Source organism: Carlito syrichta, unplaced genomic scaffold (assembly GCF_000164805.1).
Source record: "Carlito syrichta isolate Samal-C Ts95f unplaced genomic scaffold, Tarsius_syrichta-2.0.1 Scaffold304767, whole genome shotgun sequence".
NCBI lineage: Eukaryota > Metazoa > Chordata > Mammalia > Primates > Tarsiidae > Carlito > Carlito syrichta.
Genome location: NW_007248863.1, coordinates 430,509 through 439,953, shown reverse-complemented (window position 1 = coordinate 439,953; position 9,445 = coordinate 430,509).

Here is a 9,445-nt window from a genome sequence, read left to right as displayed (position 1 = left end):
GCCATCTGGGACTTAGGGCCACACTCCTAAGTAGTGGTGTGGGCCTGAATGCAGGTAGTCCAACTCAGTGGGGAAAGGTCCCAAGAGATTTAACTAAAAATAAAGCATGAGAAAAAGTGGTTGGTAGAATGCTGTGGATGAATAATAAAACCTTATTTAGTTTTCTGACGTCAGCTATTATTTTATTTAATTTATTATTTAGTTTTATTTATTTGTTTCTCTGTAGCTCTGTAAATAACATTTAAACTAGCCCCCTCTCGTATAACTTTTTTGTTGATTTGTAAAAGTGGTCTCAAAACATAGAAACAAGCAAGTAACTGGCCTCTGTCAAACTAGACTGTATTTTAATTACCCAAGCAGGAAGCATTTCATAAATTATCAATTTTCTGTTCCAATAATAATACTTCTGTGGAAACAAGGCAACCCTGAGATAATCAAATAAGATTCTCGGATATCTCATTAGGATGACATGAAAAACTTAAAACATTCTCTACCCTTAATTTACCAATTTATATCATGAAAAGACTAAAAAAAGTAAATATAGAAAGAACTCCCAATCACCAAATCTGAAAAAGATTACAACAAAAACAATATAGAGGCAGCACACTGTGTCAAACAGCAGTCTGGAGAAAATCAATCCATCTTATTCAGCTTCAACATAGACATGAAGAAGTTGTCTTTCACAGCTTTACATTTGCAAGAGATTATGATGCTTGTGGCTGATACAAGGGCAAGAGATGGATAGATCTTCTCCTCTGAAGTTTCTACAGAGCATCCCAAAATTATAGTTTTTAACCAAATTTAATCTCCAGAAGTAAGAATATGATGCCTTGATAAGAAACATTATTTAAGAAAAAATGTCATAGTTGTCAAGCAATTTAGTACGACACCAAAAGGTCACAGTCATGCCTGAAATGTCAAGCACATAATGAAACAGAGCCATGTGGAGAGCAAGGAAGAACTTAGGGAAAAGCCTAACTGTAGCCAAAGAATCATTTGTCTAACCCCTCAGAAGACCCACAACTCTGCAGAGGTAAAACCAGAACGGGCTGAAGAAGATGCAACCATCAGTAAAACTCTGTGTGGACTAAATTCTGTGATTCTTTATTCATTTATTTTTATTTAATTTGAGTCAGGGTCTCACTCTGTCGCTTGTCGCCCAGACTGGAGTGCAGTGGCACCATTCCAGCTCACCATAGCCTCGACCTCCTGGGCTCAGGTGATCCTTCCACCTTAGCCTCCTGAGTAGCTGGGACTACAGGCAGATACCACCACATCCAGCTAAGTTTTTTATCTTTTATAGAGATTAGGTCTTGCTATGTTGCTAAAACTGGTCTCAAATTCCCAGGCTCAAGCCATCCTCTCACCTTGGCCTCCCAAAGTGCTGGGATTATAGGCGTGTGCCACCACACTCAGCAATCATTCATGATTGATGTAAAATACAGGTTGATAAGCATATTTGGATCTATGATACCAGGACCACAAACACATAATCAATTAATAATTAGATATTCAGTGATCGACGACCAAAGACCCGAAGGAAAAAATACAGTACCCACTTGGCTCAGTGGTGGTCCCTGTTGCCAGCAGGCATTCCTGAATCACAGAATCCATGTGGCTATTTCATTCCACCGCCTCCCTACATGATGGAAATTGATGCTATGGCATGTTGCGGGAATCGCCTCATCAGATCAGCAGAGTTCAGGACTGGGAAGAGCCTGGAGCTCCCAGTCCTGTGTGCAGCAGAGTGCTACACATACTGGCAGCAAATCTCACAAAGATCCTACAAATGAAGTGCCCAGAGAAAGAGGGCGTGTCCCCCTTGGATGGTAAATAAAGGCATTCAGAGTGTGACACTCCTCAAGTCACCGATTCAATACTGAACCTTTAACACGACACAGTGATTTGCTGACAAAGATCATAATAGATGTGATACTCCACTTAGAGGAAAGGAGAACAGGAACAGGAGTGGAGGAGTCTTCTCAGGTTCCCTGGTGGAGGACATGGAAGTGGTGGGGAGGAAAAGGCCCCTCCAGTCACTGTCGGGGTGCAAAGGCTAGGAGGAGCCTGAAGGGCACGGAAGGCTGGGGGCTGCAAGTCTCCACTGGTATGTGGGCCAAAGGAGGAAGGAGAAGTGGAAGCAGCTGGCGAGCGGAAGAAATGGAAGAAGAGGACTAAGGAGACTCTCCTCTGCCAGGGTCCAGTGCTGGCAAGGGAAAAGGCAGGCCCAAGGGACCATGGCAATCCTGGCAGAAACGTCCTGAGAGAATGCAAGCACCCCCAGATGACCTTCAGTGATGGTTAGATTCTGTTAACTTTCCAGCGTTATCTGGCCCAAATGCAGAAGCCCTTTATTTGTAGAATGGAAACTGCCCTCTTGCTTGGTCCATTTCTTCTCACTTTAATTGGACTGGAGGACAGTTGCCATCATTGTTAAAACAGCACATTTTCACTGGGCTCATAGTTCTTTAAACAGGTTGGGAGACAGATCCTCTCCCTCTCCCAGTCTGAGTTGGGTTGGGGAGAAGGCAGACACTGAGGCACACATGCCCTCTGCAACTCAGAACTGGGCAAGTGTCCTTCAGCTGGACCTCAGAACTTATACCTCCACTTCCCAGGGATACAGAAACATTCACAAGTTTACACTCAATTTGACAGGTATTTCCAAGGTTATTGCTACATGCTCAGGCTCCCTAAGTTGATTCAATGATATGGCAGCATCTACTACCATGAAACGTACATGAGAATCTCAGAATTGTGAGCCATACCCATCTACCTCATCGGCTCCTTCGCATATCAGAAACATCCTTTAACAGTCCAGAAAGAAGCAGGCAGGTGCCTTGGGGCTGCTTTCTGTCTTTTGTCCCTTCAGTAATCATGATTCTGAGTCAGCTTTCATAACCCACAGTTCGGAGGACACATCCACTCCAAAGCACACACTCTGATACAATAATGTCCATAAATGACTAAAGATAAAAGAAAAAAATCATAACACAGAATAATGGGAATCATAGTAAGATACATTTTCATAAAAACCATTTTGGTGACAACATCTTCTAAAAAGGTGACAAAGTAAACATACTATTTCTCACATAATGTTTATGTTCCATACTTTGTATAAATGTTGTCTTCATTAAATAGAAGGAAGGAATCGTGTCTACATAGACAACTAAAATACCACATCAGGGCTTTTTTATTTTCCTACTCAATTTGGGATATTTTGCAAGAGAAGGTCTTTTATTTATGGAAGCCCCAAGTTTCCCACCTTATTTAATAATTTTAGCTTTCACAAAGTGAAAAGACCACAGTGGCCCATTTAGGCACAAAGGGAAGCTTCAAGAGGGGCTGGGGCCAAGACTTGCCAAGGAGATCCCCCACAAGATAGTGGCTTGAAGAAAGGGCTATCCGATTCATTGTGCCACAAAGGAATCTTACTTAGGATCAGACAACGGAGATTCTCAACTCTCGGAACAGAAAACACAAGGAATCCAGTTCGGGTACCAACCTTCACTGACTGCTTCAGTCTTGTTATTAAACCTCCCGAGCCTCCGTTCCTTTGATGGTCAGATGAGAATGGTTATAAGAGAACACATCTCTGGGGGATTGTGATGATTAAACAAAGTGTCACGCCAGACATACACACACACTTCACCCTCTTGCACTCTTCTTGCAACCTCTTGCACCCTCCCTCTGGCTGCACCCCCAACCAGCAAGCAGTATGGCAAGCCAATCATCTCTACAGATCACTCTCCTCAACTGTAGACTGACAAGGATAATACAAAGGAAACATCGGGAAATACTGTCATTAGCCCAATCAGTCCTCCTCACTCACAACTACACTTCGTGGAGTGAGTGTAAAAAGCATCTCTCAGGCTGCTTCTTTCTACTTCATCTGTTGACTGCTAAATGTTGACATACTTTTACACGTGTCCCTCTGGGGGGCTAAATTATGCTTTATAGTTACTTTCCTTTTCATTTTATTCATTTAATTAACGCTTTTATTTCTGTGCTCATACTCTTGGGTAAAATTTAAGAAAACCAGAATTTGAAATGATAAAGACAAATATTAGCAGCTAGCAACTTGGTATTTGCTTATCCTTGCAAAGATCCAAAAGAAGTGGAATATTTGGAAAATAGGTAGCAAGCTAATTCGAAACAAATGCCAAGAATAAAAGTTGTCTGAATTTATCTGGAGTGAGAATTACCTAACAAGCGTCAACACCCAGCAAAGCACCTAGCACTCGGAAAGATGCTTGGTAAATGATATGCCATCTGGAGAGATAGCATGCCTCAGTCTACCACCACTGCCCACTAATAAAAAGAAAAAGTAGAAAACAAAATCTGGAAGGTGAGTATTACTCCAGCTGACACATGCTTTCACTGACCACTTTACTGGTTCCTGGAAGACCCACCCTAGGGAGACTATGGGTACATATGGTCTTCAATTCCAAATTAAATTCCACACTCCAACTTCAAACTTTTTTAAGGCCTGTATAATCCCCGTTACCCGTATTATCTCTGTTGAAGAGATAATGAGGCTGGGCAGAAGTGAAGACTGGGATGGAAACTCACCCATCCTTCTCAGACACTATGCCCACTTGGGGCAGGGGAAGGGGATGTCACAGGAACAGGAGTTCCCTTAGTCACTTTTAATTGTCTTCTCATTTAAGATTGAGAACGTTAAATAATCAAAACAAAAAAGTCTGGGGTTTTCTCTCTGTCTCTCTCCACTTGTAGTGTAAGCAGAGTATTATAGACTACCATTCTATTCTTAATTTCTAATCATTTTTTATTCTCTCCTTCTTGTCAACTTGTAGGTTTTTCCTGCCTATTCTAGTGTTTCCTCTGGCCTATGCAACATTTGCTTTGCATGGATATCATGCTAGAGAAATGGAAATGTATATTCACCACAATTTTGTACAAAAAAGCAAGGCAAAAGTTAAACAAAAATTAGAACATGTATGAGAAGCATCAATTTCTGCAGGTTTCTCTGGCCCTCTAAGAATCTTAAAAGAGCCCTGATGACATCAGCTTGAAGAGGTCTCAGCACCAGGCTGTAAAATAAAAATACGTAGTCATAGCTAAAGCATCTTCTGGTTTTCTACTACTGGGGAAAAAAAACCACCTCAAAACTCCGTGGCTTAAAATCATGGTTGTATTCTCTTTCACAGTCCTAGGAGCTCTTCCTTTGCAGATGAAGCTGGACTCACCTGAAGGTTTTTCACTCCCATGCGTGTTCCCTTCCCTAGACAGCTGGTCAACATCTCTCTCCATACATGCGACCTTTCCAGATAAGGACCTTTAGATTCGCACAGCACAGCACAGTGATCTTCAGACAGCTAGCTCCTCAGGAAACCAATGATGTCTGCAGTCTCCTGGAGACTTTGCTCAGAAAATCAGCTGAGACTCACTTCTGCCATGTTTCATATGCCAAATCAGTCACCAAACCCACCCAGATGCCCAGAAAAGGAGATAGAGACCCAACTTCTCAACAGGAGAACTGAATTTGAAGCCAGCATTAATGCACCACACTCAGATAGCCTTGCATGGTCTCCATCACAAACAGGGCTGATGACAGAGTGAGCCCCAGCAAATAAGATCCAGGTACATGGAAATGCTCACTCCCCTGGGATAACATGGCCTTAGTGTTGAGAGGTAAAAAGAGGTGCTGGTCAACTGCCCTATTTACATATTTAGCATGCTTTCATTTCACTGCCAATCTCCAGGTTGAGGAAGTATTAGAAAAAAAAAGTAGCCGGGCTCGGTGGCTCAGCCTGTAATCCTGCGCCTTTGGGAGGCTGAGGTGAGTGGATTGCCTGAGCCCGCGGGTTCGAGACCCGCCTGGGCAGCGAGACCTCATCTCTACAATAAATCAAAAAATCAGCCGGGCGTGGTAGCGCATGCCTGTAATTCCGGCTACTCGGAAGGCTGAGGCGGAAGGATCGCCGGAGCCCAGCAGGTCGAGGCTGCGGTGGCCGGGAGCGGCCACTGCACTCCAGTCTGGGCGACAGAGTGAGACTCCAACTCAAAAAAAAAAAGAAAAAAAAGTAAGAGTGAGCTTTGATCACTGGCAACCATCAAATTTACTGCATGTGCTTTATAATGTTTTCTGGGGGAAAAAATATATATATATATATACACACACACATATACATCATTTGTATTTTCATGGAGACACAATATGTTTAATTTCAAACTTTGATAACTGAAAGACTTCATTTCTCATCTTCTTATTCTGGTCTTCCAAGCGGAAATGATAGATAATTATGCAGTACTGGACATGCAGACTGAATTCCTGTTGTGAATGTTCACTTAGATGAGCAGGAAAACTTTGGGTTGTTTTAAATTAGGAAGAGAAATCAATACTACTAGTACCAAAGACTATATATATGTGTGTGCGTTAAACTGTTCATTAAAGTCAAGCAAGGAAGAAGGAGCTCCTGGAAAGGCCAATTTAGCAATTACACCAAAACTTATCCCCACCTGTGACTCATTAATGACTACCTCTGGTGTTCTAGGCCCTAGGAGAACACACAAAAGACAAGGTGAGGAGTTTTCAGTTTTAGATGATGACTAAGCCCGTGGGAATTGGTTCTCTCTGAATCCTTTCTTTACTGCTTCCTAATAACTGCAACGAAGTAGGTGGTTTTTTGCCTTGACTGCTTTTGTAACAGCCTATTTCAAGTCTGCTGAGAGACTTCTTCAGAAATCTCAAAACATCCTACTTGAGTCCCTGCCCCACAAGGTCAAAATAAGGTAGGGCAGGTCTAATAACTCTTTTCCCTTTGGGAAGAGGCAGTTCCTCCCTGTTCAAGAGAAGGCAGGAATGACAGGGAGGCAGACACCAAGTTCTTTCTAACTTCACCAACACAAGTATCCAGCGCCCATCGCTGAGCAGCATTATGGTCACCGTTGACTAGGAGAGAAGAAAGAGGATGAGCAGCATCAATGTGGAAACTGGACCAAGAAAATCCCAGGGGGAAAGCAGACAGTTAATTGTAGTTTTCAGATTAACAGACGCGAACTGACATGAGTTTTCGAAGATGTCGCCATTTTCTCTGTGCCAGAATGTGCCTTTTTCAGAGGTCCAGAATGTTACAACCACCAGAAGGACTTTGTGGTAGGAGATGATCATAAAACACAATAATCATAAAAGAGTGATTGAGCCTTCATAAAGTGCCAGGTGGGAACGATGACTGTCCCCATTTCACAGATGAGGAAAATCAGACACAAAGGCATTTAATAACCTTCCCAAAGGCACTAGCAAGAACGGGGCATGCTTGGCCAACAACCAAGTTTATACTCTTGACTACCACACAAAGTATAGAAGAAAGAATAGGGTTTTTCTGACTAGACAAGGCTAATTCCAACTCTACCAATTTCTGTACTAGTTATGTGACTTTCGTTGTTAACCCATCTGAGCTTCAGTGCCCTTGCCAGCAGAACAGGCATAATACCACCTGATTTTTACCATTGCCGTGAACTCCCAGAATATAGCGAATTTTCAATAAATGGTAGCTATTTTTGTTATGCAGATCACAAGGAACACAGCCAAGCTAACAAGAATGAAACACAAGAATGAGAAGGAAACCTGTTAGCATCAGGAACATGCATGCCCCATGCCCTGTTCAGCAGGATGACTGTGCCTTGGAGAGGTCTTTCTCCCCAGAGCCCTGACTTCTCCCTTTAGACATGGACTGGGCATAATTCTAGGAGAGTTTGTACATGCAGTGTTCAGTGCTCAAGGAAGCAATGCACGTCTGCCTCTTTTTTTAACCCAGAGACACACAAATATAGGATAATATCATACAAGTATACATATTTTTACTTATATTCAATCCTTTCCTACCCTAATGGATCCTGTAATCTGATTCCAAATTAAGTCCTCATCAGACAGCTCTGATTAAATCACTAGCTGGCTTCAAAACCGCCTAAGGATTTTAACACGAATGGGATAAAATCCAGTCTCTCTGGCCTACCCTCCTCTCCCTTTTAGCAGATTCAGATTTCCATTCTCACGCTCTCATACACACACCCCGTGCCTCACCGAGAACCTTCTGCAAGACAAGGTTTCTCGCCCACTTGTCCCTGAACATAAACCTCTTGCTCATTCCACCTCCATATGCCTGCACTGGCCAGGTGCCCTCTGCACCACCCCCTGGCTCTTCTTCTCCAGTTCAAGCCCTTCTAATCCCTCAAGACTCTGCTGCAGGGCCTCCTCTTCCAAGCCTCCATGAACAATTCAGTCCACCGTGATCCATGCTCTTTTTCCTGAATTCCATCACGTATCATCTTTTACTTCCCATTGCATTTATCCATGGTTTGATTACCATTAGGTACCTTTCCTTAGAGAAAAAGATGATCTCCCCAATGATTCTGTACGCAACTTGAGAGAGCATGTGGTTCACAGTCAGGCAGATCTGAAGTCAAATTCTAGCTCTGCCATTTTCCAGCTACATGACCTTGGACAAGCTACTTAACCTCTCTAAACAGTATTTTGCTCCTCTGTAAAATGGGATAATAATTAGCAGTTACCTCATATGATCTGCAGGGAAGATTCATGCTTGCCATATACAAGCGCTCAATGGTGCCAGCTGTCATTATTATCAGCGTCCACTCCTCACCTTCTCACACACATCTTACCTCCCACAGCACCCACTCTGTAGTCTACCTACCTACCCACCCACCCATCCATTCATCTATGTGGAGAACCCAATGACTCTTGGCCCAATTTTCATGCACTGATTCTTCTCAAGTTTCCATTTCTCCAAGAGGCACAGAGCTGTTTATAGTTTATTAATCAAGCATTGAAACTCAATAAGATTCCCCAGAGAGGGTCACACACAAAGCATGTTCATTTTCAAGATTCTGAAATGGGAGTAAAAAGTGATCATTTTCTTAGTTTGGATATGCTGGTTTGAAGAACAGCCGAATAATTCATTAGGTTCTTTAAGTGCATGGATTAGATTTTTCTCTTTAAGAAGCATTTTACCTTGAAGTAACTATTTGTCATTCTCCTTTCAAATGAGAGGTAGACAATAGACTGCCTCTGATTAGCAAAACTATAATGAAGGTCTAAATGATAACAACGCCTGAGACCTGCAGAGTGCATCCGAGTTTATAAAGCACATTCGCATCTACCCTGCCACACTATCCTTCCGGCAGCCCCATCAGATAACCAGACTCTCATCTCTGTGTGATAGATGGGAATGCCCAGGCTCGAGAAGGTTCAGGAGCTTTCCTGCATACCAGCACTTGGGTCATATCTCCCAACCCCTATTGCAGCGCTCCTTTCAGGGTTCCAAGGGATTTAAAACTATTTGCACATCTTCACAAAGAGATACCCAACGGCGTAAAGAGTGGAGCACACTGCTCACTTGCATTTTGGTTAAAGTATTTGTATGATCACCTTGGAAATACAATACGATGCAAAACAGATCTTTCA